At 38.5% G+C, this 18,017-nt stretch overlaps 1 long non-coding RNA gene and 1 other non-coding gene across 3 annotated transcripts; both read right to left on the reverse strand.

Moving 5' to 3' along the window:
- Positions 1-245: 245 nt before the first annotated feature.
- Positions 246-13,365, reverse strand: LOC121098130. Of its 2 annotated transcripts, none has more exons than XR_005831180.1 (6): positions 13,273-13,365; positions 13,067-13,175; positions 10,256-10,356; positions 8,073-8,145; positions 7,099-7,200; positions 246-6,294 (listed from the first exon to the last, which is right to left on the reverse strand). It is a non-coding gene; the product is annotated as an uncharacterized LOC121098130 (long non-coding RNA). The 2 variants fall into 2 exon arrangements; XR_005831179.1 differs by having other exon boundaries at positions 7,099-7,206.
- A 4,373-nt stretch (positions 13,366-17,738) lies between these two features.
- Positions 17,739-17,812, reverse strand: TRNAT-AGU. Its single transcript has one exon. It is a non-coding gene; the product is annotated as a tRNA-Thr (tRNA).
- Between the last annotated feature and the right edge of the window lie 205 nt (positions 17,813-18,017).

The following is an 18,017-nucleotide window of genomic DNA, read 5'->3' on the forward strand; positions in this document are numbered from 1 at the left end:
CTACTTCAGAATGATTTGCAGATCATTCTGAATGCAGATAAAGTTTAAGATAACTTTAGAAGAGTTGCAGCAAGTTAAACCATTGTTGCAAGCCAAGCATCAAGCCTTCATACCCCATTTCAGAACATGGGATACAGAGAGGGCTCTAGAAAATTTCATTAGCAGAAGTTATACTTTATATATGATGGAGCTATAGGCATGTTAATTCATTTTGATGCTTTTGACAGAACTGCATCACAAAAAAGCCATGTGACACCACCAAAATAAAGTTCTGATAAAGTTTTACCGAGTGTAATCAAAGGATATTACAAGCTAGTTTTTTTAAATGCAGTAAAAAGATGAAGACATAAAATGATATAGCAGTGTTGACAACGAGATTATGGACTTCATCAATATTAGTACTAAAAATGTTAAACTAACTTGGAACCTCATCCTGTCCATGTAACCTGTGTCTTAGTCTGACTACATAATAATTTTATTACATTTTCCACACCAGTCCCCTCTGTATCTAATTTTTGTAACTCATGAAAGCTTATGCTCCTTTTATAAGCATCGCTTTCTTTGGATTAATTTGGTTGAGATTTCTTTAAACTGAGACTATAATTTTACCTGTTCCACAAGTGTTTTCTATGCATTTAATTCTTTTCCACCACAAATTGGTTTCAATACAAACATAGCACATACAGAGTTGTATAGATAAGCAAGCCTGCAATCCCATATATTTTAATCACCACTGTTCTCTTTTGAAACTTGGCTTTATAGGAAAGTTGGTTAGAAAACATTAGGTGTGATAATATGCATTATTTTCTCAACCTCACAATTTACTACTAGTTTTATTTTTACAAGGGTTCAGATTGCACCACCATACAACACTATCTGGCTGGATTTAATAAGGTTTACATTTAGTGACAACTACGCTCTCCCCGAAAGGGAAGAAAATTCTCAAGGGTACTTTACTGCACTGACTTTAATGCTATTCCTGTCTTGATCCATTATAGATCATTACTAAACTTCACGGTGAACTATTTTCCTTACTCTCTTCTTTAGGAAATTGTTATTCATGTATTCTATGAAGGGCTGAAAAAAACCCTGTTGTAATTCACATTCATTTTATGAAATGTGATGGGAATAAATAAAAGCAACTTGGTGTTACAGGAAAGCGAGTACAAAATTGTTTGATGGAGAAATACTATAATAAGATCACCAATGTATAGGCATTTTTCCAAAGGGAGTGCAAAGTTGTGGTATTCCTCTGTGACACTCTGAATGTTCAATGAAATCCCGAATTTGTATCAAGCAGGCCAGATTATGAGTAGCAATTACATTAGGGTAATTGCTTGAAAAGTAAAATAAAATCATTCTGTCTTGAAAGGGTTCAGTTGTCTTTGTAACTACTATCAAGGCAGCATTAATTGCATCCTAATTTTTTTATACTTATAACTTAGCTCTCTTAACGAATCTGAAGGTCTACATAACCTGCTCCGTTAAGTAAACGAGGTCTGGTTTTTATTTAACAGTGTTATTGAGATCAGAGTTTTGAAACATGCAGCGTAATTACAGAAGAGGATTAGAATTGTCTTAATTTCTAATCCTTACAGAAATAATTTGGGGAAGCTTATCAGGGTTCCTTATCAAAACCGTTAAGCTGCATTTTATCAGCCAGCTCCACTGGACAGCAAGTCATTCTGGACACCTGAAAGAGAAACAGCCAGGCCAAGACCAGCACTGTTTTATTTCTTTCTTCTTTTTGCCTTTAATGATTTTCAGTGTGATTCAGTTTTAAAATTATAACCTCATGGTGCTGTTTTATGCCAGCTCCTGTCTAGCACCTGCTGATACACACACCCGCTGTATTGCCTGCAGCATGTCCCCCAGCTCTGGTGGTTTCTGGGATCCTCCGAGCACCTTCCCAGTCCTGCTACATTGCACAGAGGTTCTGCAGGTTACACAAGTACAATGAGTTCCTACAAATGTATTCACTTGTGACTCCACAGTAAAAGGTGTGGTGTGGTGTTGAAATAGCCTCCTACCTCCCCAGTGACTTTATCATTTTATAACTGTATTTGGATTGATTTAAACTGTGGTGATGCTAGTGTTTATTATCTATGTATCAAAAAGCACTGCAAGACAGTAGTGAGTCCCCTGATCTACTAAGATGCTAAATTGATTTCTCTCTTCTGCCTGTTCCTTCATATCTATTGATAAGCTCAGTTTAGATGATTTAATTTAGTTTATGGTAAAACCTTTTATGCTTTGGTAACGTTAGGGGCTTACTCTCTCTGGTAGCTGGAGTCATAAAAGGATTTACTATTCTCCTTGACATACAAAATCTTTGGTGAATAAGAGCTAAAGTAACTTAGAAGTGAGTCTCTTCCTCTTGCAAATGATAGAAGAGCAATACCAAAGTAAGGCTGAATCATGTTGCAGGTGCATGAATGTGTTTTCAGATTCCCCTTCACATACAGAAATTCAGGGAAATAATGGGCTCAGTAAGGCCTGAAGCTGTCTTTATTGCTCTCTTCATTTCTAGAGAAGAAAATGAAACAATCAATGCATTCTTAGCCAAACATACATTAGCTGCATGAATTACTACAGATTTATTTTAGAATTTAAGTAGGAGATCAAACAGATTGGAATTAGAAACATGAAAGCTTCTCTAAGTCACCGGATGAACACAGTGAATGTGCATTAAAACTATCTCCTAGGGAGAGAACAAATGTTTTCTTTGCTCAGTATGCACATTGTTATCAGAACAAATGAAAATAGCCATGAGGTTTCTCAGCAATGTGATTCCAGCCTCCAGTTCTGTTGTGTGGGGTTGTTTTTTTTTTAAAAAAAAGGATAGAAATTAAATAAGGTGTTGCATGCTATCAGGCATATCTGAAATTGAGCATGCATGGAAAAGCAAAACATATAATTAGGACTTAACAGACGCCTTCAAACGAATTCAGTGACTGGCTTTTGTACTGTGTGAAGAAGGGCTGGAAACAATTGCAACACAGATGGAGAGGCTGAAGAGTAGCTCCCTTGTCACACTACCTTGTAGTGCTCCCACTACCAGCCTAGAAAATGCTCTCTGGTGTAACATTACCCATTGGCTGGGAACACTAATAATTTTTGAGCTGTATTCCATCCATTCTTATGGCTGAGAAACCTGTGCAAAGACTCAAGATAGATATAAATTAGCCAGCACATGACGTTCAGCAAGCTGACGTGTGAGGAATGGTGCAGCAAGTAACTCAGAGCTGATGCTCTGCCATTTCACCTACAAGCGCTGGGGTAAAAATCACTGCAATACCCACAGTACAATTCTGAACTGGACTCTGAGCATTGTAGCAATTCCACTGTAAATCAAATATAATTATAGTCTATACTATCCAGTATACTTATTATAAACTGCCATTTCACTTGCATCCAATTACCAGTTCAGCAGAAAAAGCACAAGAGGGTAAGGATAACCAGGCTTCTCGTGTTTCATTGACAATTACATAATTTTCCTTCCCCCCCCCCCCCCCCCCCCCCCCATTGTGTTACCAATACCTAAAAGGTAGCTGCTATGGCTACTCTTTTTCATCAAAATTTGGCCCAGACACTTCCCAAGAGGCTTTATTTGATCCTAGAGAATGTAACTTGAGTTCCACCTGTCCCAGGGGTCATTGCTAACACTAATTCATGGCTTAATTTCCCTTATTTCTCTACTACAGTTATATTTTTAAAGTTCTAGTGGCATGTTTTTGAGTATAAATTTCTATTACGCCCATTCTGCATAAAGCATTGCGCTTATTCATTGCAAAACCCCACACAGTTTTAAAAGTCTTAATGATTTTGCAGTAGGAGAGTGTCCTTGGAATCAGCTAAAATCATTATTACTAACAATTCTTCCGTATTTCTTTCTCTAAGTTCTCAATACATATTCATAGCACAGCGATTTTTGGGTTCATAAAAGAGCAAATTACAGCTTATTTCCCAAATGATTGCAAAGCTCTCCTTAACATGCACAGATAGAAAACACAGCAAAAACTTGGAACTATGTGCCAGTGAGGCTGTTCCACAGGAAGAATAAGACAGGATATAAAGGAACGCATAAGCTCACCTACAGACATCTCTCTATTTTTTCACGGGGATAATAATGCCACACTCATAGTATCGCATTAACAAGAACATAAGGATGACAGTGTATTGGCTCATCAGAACAATAATCTGTTCAGCTCATTTAACTAAGTCAAATCAAGTTCAAAGCACCAGGAAACAGAAATATCATCATGTGCTCACACGTGAACGTCAGATCATTCCACAGACTGAGTGCTTCCCATGAAAGGGATACAGGACACGTCGAGTCCATCGCTCCTAAGTCATGAGGTATGTTTCCATGATACAGAGAGCTCTGTTCTCTTTGCTGTGTCACATGGAATAAACACACACTGACTCTCTGGCACCTCAGTGATTCTACCTTTAGCAGCAACAGCAAGAAGGGATATTTACTGTGTAAACAGTGTCCTGAACAGAGCGGTGGCACGCCATCAGGGATGGTGGGCTAGTAGCTACAAGTAAGAAATTATACCTGCCCTGAAGGTGTAATGATTTCATCTCTGTTCCTCACCGTTTAGGCTATTTTTCAGTAATGAGCAGTGTACAAAACCTCTTGTACTTGAAAAGTAAAAGCTGTCTGAAGCATGCAAGTGAACTTTTATCTGATTAATATAAAACCTAATAACATGTTGACAAATAAGCATGCTAATTCAGACAGTCTTACTTAAAGAGATGAAGAAAAGGGGATAAGCATAAACCATGGAACAAAACTAATGTCAGAGATCTGCAGAAGAATTGAAGCTGTTTCAACTGTCAACAGAGCTTAAAACCATGAAAAGTCAGATTTTCTTTTGCATAAAGAAAACCCTGTAATCCAATATACCTTTCAACTATGACTCAGTCTGTGCAGTTGTATATTCTGACCCAAGCATGTAAGTAAAAGGAGAGCCTGTAGTAAATGGGCTGACGAATGTGAAGGAAAAAAAAAAAATACTGCAACAGTTATATAAGGATCACATCATAAGAAAGTAGCTGAACGAACAAGACAACAGCCCTGTGGATTTACACACATATAGTATATAAGTGTGCCCAGAGAGAAAAGAAGGTAAAAAAACAAAAGGGGAAAAAAAAGCTAGTATGAGACTACTTCAGTGATTTAGAGGATCAAAATTGTGTTAAGAAAGGACAGGTACTTGTTTTCACAAAGCTTTCAGGAGATTTTTGAGAAATCCTTCACACAATTTAAGACCTAGACTATGCAACTGTACACATTGTTATAATAAAACATCGTATGTAAATATGATGCCAAACAGAGGCAGTGAAATACTTGTCAAAAATTGAAAGAGAAAGTAATGGAAAATGTGAGAAAATTCCTGCCCTTGCACTTCCCTTTTTCTGAAGGTAGTCATCCGAGATCCTCTTTCATATGCATCAACCTCTCACATGGGATCAATGGTACTCCCCTGAGCTGACATTTGTTTATTTATCCTTGAGGGCAACAGTAGCATGGTTGCATGCACTACTGCCCCAAGATGTCATCCCTTCCCAGAATATTTACATGGCTGTCAAAACATTCCAGTTATTTCCTTAATTGAGTGGAAGATTAAAGTGCCAGATAGAGAAGCCAACTAAATTAGTCATATATTTTAACAGAAATAAGGAAATACAATTTAAAAAAAATGCAATAGGACGACTTAAGATAATATCCACCAGTATCTGGCGCAGCAGGCAGATGGAAAATGTTACAAAATGGTACCTACTTAAAATCAGAATTATATGAAGGTAATTTTACCTTTCCTAAACAAATACTTTCTGTACAGAGTTCTCAGTATGGGAAACCTCAAAAGTAAACAGATGTTCCAAAGGGACCGGGGGGAGTGGGTTGGGAGGCAGGGAGAATACTGCAACAGGCAACAGTAATGAAAACCAATTTATACATGGGTTTCTCTATATTTATACATTACACGTTTATGAATTCTCTTAACCAGAAAGCAGTCAAGCTGGTAGACAAAACCAGCAGGGTCACAAATTCTAAATTAAAAGTAGCTAACAGAAAAGTACTTTGATCTTTTACAGCTATGAGAGGAGTTCAGGGTAATGCAATATACATACCACAGAAATTCCCATGATACCCAGATTGGCACATGCATTTACAATGCTCAGTGTTCAAATATCCTTTGTCATAGCACTTTTTCCCATGGCAGCACATTATTTGGTTTGTCCATGTCTGGGGAGGTGCTGAGAAGATTAAATGGGCTTTAAAACCTGTTTGAATAAAAGAAAAAGTATTTATTTATACTTAATATTTGTATTCACTTTGTCAGAATCATTTATAGACAGGTTGTGTTGATTTTTCAGTTGCTAAATCAACCAACCAGTTGCTTTGGGAGTTCACTATAATTAGCTTTTATGAATCTATCATTATTCACAGACCATCTTGGAACAAATGAACAAAAACATTTTTATGCATTCATGTTGTTGAGTACTAAAAATACAGCAGCTCACGTGTAATTCTCATGCAATTTAGGAAAACCTACGCATTTTAAAATATTATTCTGCTATAGGAACGAGTCAACTTTCATAAGTTACAGTAATTACTATAATTGTTATTTTTTTGTCTTTACTTATGCGATGCTCTTCTGGTCTTACTAAAAAAAAAAAATAGTGGTAGTTATGACCATAAAAATGGCATTGTACTAGCTTGGAAAAAAAATTGAACCAAAGAGATAATATTTAACACCATTTTTTCATTAGCCAACATGACACTGACCCATTTCCACAGCTATAGGTGTAGGAATCACAGATTCAGTTCTTCTCATCTTCCCTATCACAAAAAACTTTTGTACTCCGATTAGTTCATCTGTTCTCAATCCTACATTCACTGAACTTAATGGCAAAGCAGTGCCCATTGATTGCCATGATACAGAGGTATGAATCACAAAGGTTTTCTATTTCTCAAAAGCGAGGCACACTAGCAAATATTTAACTGCCAAGCAATTTTAAATATTTCATCCCATGTCCACAGATTTACTGAAAGCACAGTGATCCCAGTTGGAAACAATTACTCACTGCAGTGCCCACATTTAGCTCAGCGCAAGTCCAGCTGTATTTGCGGGCAATTTGCTTGATGCATTCCAGCACAGAAGGGCTCGTTAGAATTTCTGCAAGGTTCTGTAACTTCCAGAGTTCAGAGGACAAAAAGTTAATGTAAAAAACACTACATGTGTATGTATAAATATGTATAAAACTATACCTATATCTTGATCTGCAAGCATTCACAATGTTAATATTGCCACAATATAACATTGTTTCAGAATAAAACACTAAAAGTGTGCTGTCTTCCTCATGGACAATTGTCACTCCAGTGGTCATTACTGAATATTCTTCCTGAAGTTCTTCACAGGGAAGAACAGACACAGTGCAAAGACCTGGATCAGTTTCAGATCGTACAGCACCAATGGAGAGCGCTGCAGCCCAGTTAGCTGTGATCAGCGTCGAGCAGACCTAAAGCCAGTGGTGCCAAGACAGCCCCAAAATCTATTTTTATGCTCTCCTGAGGGCCCTGTGCTCAGGGTTGCTTAAGTATGGAAACCAGCAGCAGCTGCATAATCAATTTATGTGAAATAATTCAAAAATTATTAAGTCAGAGATTCATCAAGATGGTACTGAAAGAAGTGACTAAATCCTCTTATTTCTAGTCATTTAACATGAAATTAGGACCACTGCATCTAAACGACAGTGTTACAGGTCATACTAGCACCTTTTTAAGAGATACATTAACTCATAGCAGCCTTGGGCTCTCATCATTCCAGATTTGTAACTACTAATTCACGAATTCTCCCCCAACCTTCCAGGTTCTGTTTCCACAGATTGCAGCCAGGGAGACTGCCAGAAGAAATGGCAGTTGACCACATGGGAAACAACATTAAAGGAGCATGCGAAGTTCACCCTGTTGTTGCCATCTTAGAACAGGAGCAGATTTTGGCCGGGGCAATCAAGGCAGTATACGCATTTTGACCAAATGCCCCAAGTTAACAACTCACCAAATGGTTCCTTTGTTCCTTCATCTGGGCAGTCAAAGAACTGTAGGACATGGAGACCTGTATCTCTTTCCAGCTGGTTAGAGTCAAGAAGTAAAAATCTTGAGCACTTTTTTTTTTTTTTTTTTTGTCATTCAATGTGCAAACCTTACATCTTCTAGTTTCATTTAAGGAATTTGCTAGAAATACCTCAGATACATTTTCATAGACAAAAGGATGTCATGCAATAACGGCACCTGAACAGTCAGCATAACCTCAACCTTCATCGCAAATGTGTGTGCAGTTACAGTGATTAAGGACACACAGCTCTTACACTTTAAAGGACATTCTATTAGAAAACAGAAGAACTAACTTCAGAACTCAGCTAATACTGATAATACTGCACAAGGATTGGGTCTGGGCTGCTTTAAAGCTGTGCCTCCTTAAAGCTAAGGAAATAAGAGGAGATTGGTACCCTGCTCAACTAAGATAAGGCACTAATGCATACTTATTATATCAAGATAACCCAAATGACCATGAGAAGCACTGAACAAAAGAACATAACCCATACCAGAGAAAAAACCAGTGATTCTGTTTTGCCTGAAAATGACATGCAAATTAAAATGTTAATTAAAAAAAAAGTCTAGTACTGAAAATAATAGCCACTTAGGGCTGACCAAACAGAACTGACTTAACATGTTATTTGATAATTTCTATTACTGACAGTAAATATTTATTCTAACAGAAAAGCACTATATATAATATAATTAATCAGAAATAAATACACAAAGTTAATTGAATAGTTTATATCACACATTTTTCCAAATATTAACCCAAATCCATAATAATTAGGGACACTGTAATAAATTATTTCTGGGCTATGATGTTATACTATGTTCATTCAGCGAGATGTGTCAAATGATATTATAGGTATAAACGGTGATGTTATTTGCTCTTAGGATAGTTTTGACCATTACACTTTGTTATCACGGGAGAAAAAGAGAAAGATTTTTAATGTATATAGTATAGATAATAAAAGCACATTTGTTTAAAAAAAAATCAACTAGAAACAATACCTAACCAATCTTTATGTCATTAAAAAAACCTTGTAATTCAGACAGTTTCAAAATACTTCTTGTGTTACCATAATATGAGTTTTTTAGAAAAACTCAGCACTGAACAGTTTCCACTGACAATGAGAGCTCAACACACACTTCGGAAGGAATAGTGTGAGGGCTAATTGTGTTTAGTTGTATGCAAGTAAAGAATAATAAAAAATACTACAGCAGATAAGGACAGACCTTGTTGTTTTGATGGCACTGCACAGTGAATAACACAAGAAAAACTCTACCCACACAGCTTGGGTTGATTCATCTTTTCCTCCCTTCATTATGAATCAGATTCCTTATTATCTTTTTATTGAATGAAAACCTGACTACAGCACAGTCAGTGGGAGTTTTGCCATTGACATCAGTAAGGCCAATTCTTGATTACCTCACCAACTAATATTAAAAATATCCTTGTATATTTAAACCTTAATCATAGCTTAACTACAGTTTTTTGAAGGAAAGAAAAGACTTGCTGAAAAAAAAAAAAAAAAAAAAAAAAAAGACAAATGCTTCCCTGTTTCATACACCTCAGGCTTTATCTTTCAAATGACATAAAACAGAGAAGTTGCTGGCTTTTCTGTTGCTGCTGAACGCATTATAACTTGCATGCCGGCCCTTGCAATGCGTGAAATGGGAGTTACCACCACCACATCACTAATACACATGTGCCCATGCAATCTGTACAATCCTACATCTCCGGGATTAGGAAGGCAGTGTCCTGGAACAAGGCTCATGCAGAGGAACCCAGAGCAAAGCACTCACCTGCAGGGATCGCACTGCAGGTTCCACAGGTCCCCCTGCAACATGTGCACCTCACCACCTTAACCACAATGAGAGATGTACAGACTGAGGAGAGACCACAGTCATTAATAAACACCTTCAAAATACAGTAAATTTCAACTCCTTTGAGGACTGAAAGGCTCTTTGGCCAAAAAGGAATATTCCATGTAGGATGCCTTAACATTGTAGGTTTTATTTCACAGGCGTTAACAACCCTTGCCCTTTACTGAAGGTAATTCTTTTAAAAATAGTTCTCACAATGAACAATAAGGCTATATACACGGAGTAGAGTGTTAGACAACATTTTTACAGGCATACATTTCTTACTGCAAAGTCCATCTTCACACCACCTGGATCACACTTAGGACATGGGTCTCCTGTGACATCAGGCTGCATTAATGTTCACATATATACTACTCCTAAACAAAAACAAGATAGAAAAATTAGTTTTTATGTATACACGTTTGTTAATCCATTTCTACCCTACTGGAACAGAAATAGAAGGTTAAGCTGAAAATAAACCAAATTGTAATGGTTTCACCATCTAATGAAACAAACCCAAATTGCTAAGATAGGCAACGTGCATTTAAAACATGAGAAATGAAAACACCTTCAAGAAAGTAAACTTCTGAGCATGAGTCAAGCGTAGCTAATGAAATAACATTTTTCAGAGTAGTCAAAGAGCATCTCCAAAACTGACTCACTTCTCCCACTAGTCCCACAGAACCCCACATTTTAGGGCTATAGATTTCAGCCTCTTGGATGAAAAAAAAAAATCTGTTTTGCTGCAGGAAGGCACAAAATTTGCAATTTTCTAGCTAACTGTCTCCCTGCTTGAAGAATTGTGGTTTTCATTCTGAACTGAAACACAGCCAAGCTTTCAAAAACTCTTTTCTTTTTTTTTTTTTTTTAATTCAGGTATGCTTATAAGCTAGGTTGACTGGCGGAGCAACACAGGTCCTAAATGGGAAGGAGCCACATTGCTCAGTGCCCATCTCTTACTCCCTCTGTTGCCGCTCCCGGTTGTGTTTCCTGTCTTTTAAGTGACACTCTATGGGATATCTGTCTAAGTTCACAGGCCAGTTTTACCTCCATAGTGGTCCAGACTGTATATATTAAAAGCAGAATAAGGGACTGATCTGCTGGCCGATGGGGGCAAGTCACTTTCTTCTCAATAGGCCACTTCATGCCATTGCTTATTTTGTAAGAACAGACAATCAAAAATCTTACAACAAGCCTACAAGTAATAGGCATCATTTCTGCAAATTGCTTACGAACTAAACCATCAATATTTTCTACAAGCAGCAAAGCAATAACTGGAAAACATCTTTCTTTTCCAACATCCAGACCACAGTACTCCAAACGGTTCACCCCGTCAAAATTCAGAGCTGATAAATTACACTCTGGCAAATCCTTCCATGACACATACATCACATCACATTATACACACATGACACCGTGTAACTGGACATGCCTGTCGAAGCATGACACATCACAGAACAGCACGTCAGGAAATGTGAAAGGGCAGTCTTACAAACTGGGGTTAACAGGCAGTGTGGCTTCACTCAATGTTTTCATCAAATGCTTTCACCCAAATCCTTGTGATAACATGCAGGCAGCAATGCTGGCTCACAGGCAAACTGGGAAGTATCCTCCTCTAAGCCTATAGTCACTGCTGCAATAAACAGCCACTAAACATTTGACTACCTCTAATATTTTCCTTCTTTAGGCAACTGTCCCTACGATAAAGATGTCTCCAATATGCACGTCTGCCTGCAGGAGTCACTTCACTTTTTCCTGTTCACAGTCATGGAGAAATGAAAAATTAAATCTGATCGGGTCTGTACGTGAGAGTTCAAGACCTTGAGCTGGAAATCACCAGAGGCCTGTATCTGGCAAAATCCTGCTGCATGTTTGCCTTATGCTTATGTTCTGCCCTAGACACACACTATTGGCCATGATCATAGAGAAGACGCTGGGCTAGATGCACCTTTGGTCTCATTCAATTTGATTATAGTTATTCTCTCATGTTAAGTGATACTTAAGATACTCAACTTAATTGAGTCAGCAGCATGGAGTCACCATGACTGTGATAAGTTCTGGATATAATTTCACAGAACAAGCTGGTTATGAAACTCCTAAAAAAATTATTAGTCACAACAGCACAGGAGTTAAAGATCTTCTGCAGCAAGTCCTGCCACTTTGAGAATTCTTTAAAATGTCAGGCACTGGCTTTTTATTTCAGCATTTCACATCATTTTTCTATAAATGCTAATGTTAAGATATCACTTCACGTGTTATTTTTCTATAGCACCTTAATAGAACCTCAGCAACTGATCCTCAAGAACAAGTTAGCTTTGTGCTCCTAATTGAGCTATAAATCAGTAACAGGTATAAATTACGGAGGTTTTGGCAACTAACTAAGGTAAAAAGTTATTAAAAATATATTTACCAGGATAGCTTCAATTTATTACCCTACAGCTCCTCAGAGGTACTGTATATACTGTGGTTAAGTCAAATAAAATATGCCAATATATAATCTTTTTCCACCACTGGTACACATCTTACACATGCAAGTCAAATATTTTAGACACCAAAAGAGAAAACCTGCAGCTGCAGCAGCAGAGAACAAAGCTAGAATCTAAAGCTGACACCTCTCAAAATATAGTTCCTGGGCCCAGTCCACAGCTCTGTAAAGCAGTACTATTTCAATAGTTTAGTCTCTTATTTAAAAAATAAATCTTCTCATTAAAACACATTTTCCAGTGATGTAGCTGCTGTTAGAAAACAAAGGGAAACATATTTTATTTGTGAGTATACAGGCAGTCAGATTACTTGTTTCTCTCTCTCTCTCTCACCTCAGGGAATGTGCCACCACTAGGATAAAGTATGAAAAGCTGCTAGAACACAAAATTCTCTTCCAATTACACACATAAAAAGGTATTTTGTTTATTCATCCAAAGTTAATTTTTATGGCTTTCATAAAAGCCCAGAACTATGGTCTTTTCTATTACGAATGGAAAGTGTTTTATTAGACTAATTCAAGACAAAGCTTTACTTTCAACTCATAACACATGAGAACGTCATGTGAAAACCATTAAGCAGGTTCAGGCCAGAGCACTGGCATACCTGGTTCATGCTGGAGCCACCCAACCAAGGTCTTTTGGCACGTATTTTGCATGTTTTGCATTTAAGCCATCCAAGAGCGAGTCCAAGGCTCGTGTCACATGAACAGCCACTGAATATACAAAGGCAACATATTTAATTATAAAAACCTCTGCCTTTCTAAACTGAAAATATTTTTGCCAAAATTGAGACTGCATGGTACTACTTACAGGGCCTCTAATTACAGAGTACACGTCAACAATCCAGAGCCTCCTGACTCGTTCATGAATCCACAACTCATGTATTTTGTCCTTGCCCCCACAAGCTGGAAAATTAAGGGAAACATAAGTAATGATAAGGAAACATCGTGCAATTTTTAGAACCATTAGAGAAAATTATGATTAAATTACGTGTAATATCCAGAGAGAGGACCCAAACAGTTACTCCTCGAGAACTTATACTGTTTTACTGCATCCTAAATTTTCAAAGGCAGGTGAATTCACTCTCCCAGCTCAAATAATTAAACAGTATACTTGCTACTGGCAATTAAATTATTCTTTGATACCACCTTAATATGATTTCAGAGATTCATTACAGCTCTAAAAATGTTGAACACTGTATGCTCTGTGAATAAAAGGATCAGAGCACAATTAACAGTTCTAGGGATTTGTATTTATTGCATGAATCTGTCAGGGTCATATGTGAGTTCCTATAATACACTTTTACAAAAGGTTATCATTTATCATACTTAACTTGCAAGGATTCCCTGTCTTTACCAGGTGTTACTTTATTCCATTTGAAGGAAGCAGTCATTATGGGAATATGTCATAAGAAATATAGTATGCATCCTTCTTTCTTACAGACTGTGGCCATTTGGTTTAGGCTTGGCATCAAAAAACAGCATTTTTTTACAATTAGAAAGATTTTAAAGTATTTTCTAAATACTTATCACAAGCTACCGATGACATTTACCTCTTCTCAGGCAATTTCAACTATATATTGATACAATAATCACACACCTTCATGTAAGATGTTGCAATATATTGAGAGATTAAAATAGGAAAAGTATCTCGGCAGAAAAATAGTAGCCTGTAAAAACAGGTATTACTTATATTTCTGTAGGTAAGCAGAAAATAATCTAAATAGCTAATAAGCACCTTCAACAAGAAGACTAAAAGTACTCCTATGTACTAAATTTTGAAGGAATAACTTTACTTAAACCCGTAAAAAGTTTTATTTGAAAGATGATTTTCTACCCCATCAGCAAGACAAAGGCAGTCAGGCCCCTTTTCCCAGAAACAGTCCAGATGCATCTGTGAATCCGCGAACGTTGCCAGCGCTATCAAAGAGCCTTAGCACCAGCGTGACCTAACTGCAGGAAGACTGAACTTGCTGAGAAGAAAAATAAAAACATGGCTTTAATAACATTGATTTTATCCAAAAGCTCAGAGTGCTTCATACAACATTAATGAACTCTCCCAGCAACCCTGTGACATCAGTAAGTATTATTGTAATTTTACAGATGGCAAAAAGAGATCAGAAGTTAAGAGCAGCGCGTCCAGAGCCAAAGAGCGGCTGAGGAGCAAAGAACAGGTCTCTTGATGCGCAAGGCCCATCTGACCAGGCGCTCTGTCACTTTTTGGGAACTGAACAGATCACACGATTATATGTGTATTTCCAAACTCAAAATTGCAAATACCAGCAGCATATGGGCCAGGGGGTCTGTAAACACCACTTGCTGTATCTTAGAGCAGTGGATGACATGATCATATACAGAGTACAAATGCTTTACTTCCCCGGTTGTTGATGTGATGGTGTAACATTTGGGCGAGGAGTGGGAGAAGGAAGCTTATTCAGCTCACACGAAAAATAAAATGCAAATATTTATGCAAAGACAGCTGTTACTACCTGCTACCTGGCAAACCACATATAAGCTTTAATCCATTTTTAACACTATTGACAAATACATAACTACAATCTTACTTCAGATTTAAGCAGCCTTCATCTGGCCTATTCCCACACTTAAAAGAAAAAACAAAACCAAAAGAAACCATACACACTCAACCTGCATGTTCAGCTTAAGTGTTAGTGATTTGTTTAGTTGTTTTAAACTACCTTAGAAAACTATCTTTGTAGAATCTCACATGATAAATAATACAGAATCTTTTTGGCATGACTAGTGTTATAACATTTTAACAGAGGGAGTGGGTTTATCATGTGCATTAAAACACTTCACACAATCCCATTGATGAGCATGTTCCTCAGGCTTCTCACTCTAGCTCTCAATTTATGAACTAAACATTACCTGTAACAGAAGAACAGCTAAAGGCCTTAATCCTGAAAATACTTTTTTATGGAAATAGTTTTACTTAAGTTAACTGGACTGACTGAACAGTCCAGCTGACTACTACTGCAAAGAAAAGGCTGGTGGCAAATCTTGGAAATAACCGAACACTGAGATGTTGTTACTGTCAGCAGAACAGGCATATCTAAGTGAATTTCACTTCGTTGCATTTCTTATTAATGTTGTTACTTAAATAAGAAATATAAGCAAATTCTCCAGCACAGCAGGCCTTTTACCCATACCCTCTGGGCATTCAGTGAAATTTCAGTGCTCAGATGAAGGGATTTCCTGAATATATATTTAAAACATCCATGTATGAGCCAAAACAAGCAACCTATATGATGTATTTATATATCATTAAATCTATGCAAAATAAAAAAAGCCACAGTTCACTCAATTTGCTTAAATATTGGCTTAAAATATTACTTCCCACGTAAATACACAGATCATCCTAGAAATCTGTTACAGAAGCTGGGGGTCCATGTTTGTGACTAATACACAAAAATACAGTCACTCTTACAGAATCCAAACAAATCAGATCTGTGTTCATGAACTGATTTGGATTCCTATTTTGTCCTTCTTTCTCAAACGTTTTGAGGCCTTTTTTATGGTGCCCATGTTGAGATACACAGTGACCAGCCCACTGGTGCCATCCTGGCTGGCTCATCATGCTGTTTCTGCTGCTGCATGAGAAGAGTGTTAACGATTTTGATGGATGCCTAGATACTCATTAATGTTGGCAGTTCTCATCTGCAAGCTAAAGAACAGAAACTAGGAAACTAGCAGAGTAACAGCACAAATACCTAGAATACAGACCCCCTAAGTCATCTCTGTCTACTGTGCAAGAGCTGAGAACAAGTCCATTTGGCTACAAACAGCATGTGCAAAAACTACCCAAATATTTGTTTTTCTTTGTTCTTCATTTCAGGCACTATCCTCCTAATGCACCAAAAAGCTGCAAGTGGAGGAAGTGGAGCCCTAACAGGAAGAGAGAGGTGTCTGGCAGGCACTATCCCAACAGCCGAATCCAGAGGAGAGGCTGCTGGGTCCACGCACAGACGTGCCTCTCCCTTACACAGCACCCAGCACAGCGCCAGGTGCCCAAGCCAACCCTTTCCTGCAGAGTGGAGTTTGGTGTCACTGCTCATGACTGCAGGATTTATTTGACACCAAACTGCTGGGTTTTCTTGATACTAAAATCTCACAAGTTCATGGACTTGGCACCTCATCTGTCGCTTCAACTTAGTGCTAGAATGTACGTACATGACTTTGTATCAGCTACAAACATAAGGGGAACAGAAACATTCGCACAAGATTTTCATTTTCAAAATTCTTGTTTCCCTCAGGGTCCAAACTGCCACCAGTTGAGGAGCAGCAGGGGAACTGGCTGACATTCACTGCAGCTTCTTTTCCCCAAGTCTTCCTTAATTTGCACTTTCCAATTATCTTAAACTCTAGGTCTTTCTGATTTCTTTTAGGCAATGCTAATCTATGAGAGGTTAAATCCAAAATACTCTACATTTTTTAAAACCATTGCAACTTGCAGTTATGGTTTACTTCTATTTATCACATATCAAATACTATCTAAGTTGCATTTTTACAGTAAATACTACTCAAAGAAAGGTTCCTGCAGGCAAATGTTGTAACCAAAGATGCTCATCCTGGATATTAAGACTTATGCATTGCACTTTGGGGCCACCAACAGCTGGGATGTAGCTGCATATCGGAGTTGTGATAACCTGACCTCAAAATGTGCCTGTGAATCCCATTACTCCCATCACTGCTGGGAGTAAAAAACCTGCAAAAAACCACCTGAGGATACAGCTGCTAGGGTGGGACTTGTATTAATGGCTTTTCAGTCTTGTCTTTGGATCTAAGGACAGATTCTACCTCTGCTTGCAGTAACACAAATCTGGAATACATCCACTGGGCTTAATTCACAAGCCTAATGGGGCAGGATTTGGCCTTTGGTTTTTGAAGATGTGTAGGAAAACCTTCTGCCGTGTCACTGCACTGAGAACAGCACAGGGCTTTTATTACCATTTTCACTTAGAAAAGCCAGGTTTGAGTTAACACAAGTGAGTAAGAAGTGAAAGGTAGGTCTGGTACTGATGGGTGACGAACACCTCAGCAGCGGACACCGAGTCAATACGCACTGAAACTACAAGAGGGAAGAGGAAAAAAAAAAAAAAAAAAAAAAAAAAAAAAAAGAGAGAGAGAAGGAAATAATAGTTCCGTTTACCTCCCTGAAAGGCGGTTGAAGCTGTGGAGACAAGAGAAGACACGTGGGCGTAGCGCAGCTCGCCGGGCCCTGCGATTCCCCGCCGGCAAAATACATGGGCCGCCCCGCGCAGGCACCGCTGGGATTCGAACCCAGGATCTCCTGTTTACTAGACAGGCGCTTTAACCAACTAAGCCACGGCGCCCGGCGATAGGCTGAGCTTCTGCGCAGCCCCAATACATCGGCCTGGCTCGGCCGCGCCCCGGTACCGCCGCGGCCAGTGGCCCGGCCACGCTACGGGCGGAGCGGCTCCCAGCGGGCGGCAGGGCCGGGCTGGGAACTCAGCCCCCGCCAGCTCCGGCTCGGCTGGGGGCCAGCGGCGCTTCGGCCTGCGGCGCCGGCCGCTGCTC

The sequence above is a fragment of the Falco naumanni genome, chromosome 15 (assembly GCF_017639655.2).
Source record: "Falco naumanni isolate bFalNau1 chromosome 15, bFalNau1.pat, whole genome shotgun sequence".
NCBI classification, from domain to species: Eukaryota; Metazoa; Chordata; class Aves; order Falconiformes; family Falconidae; genus Falco; species Falco naumanni.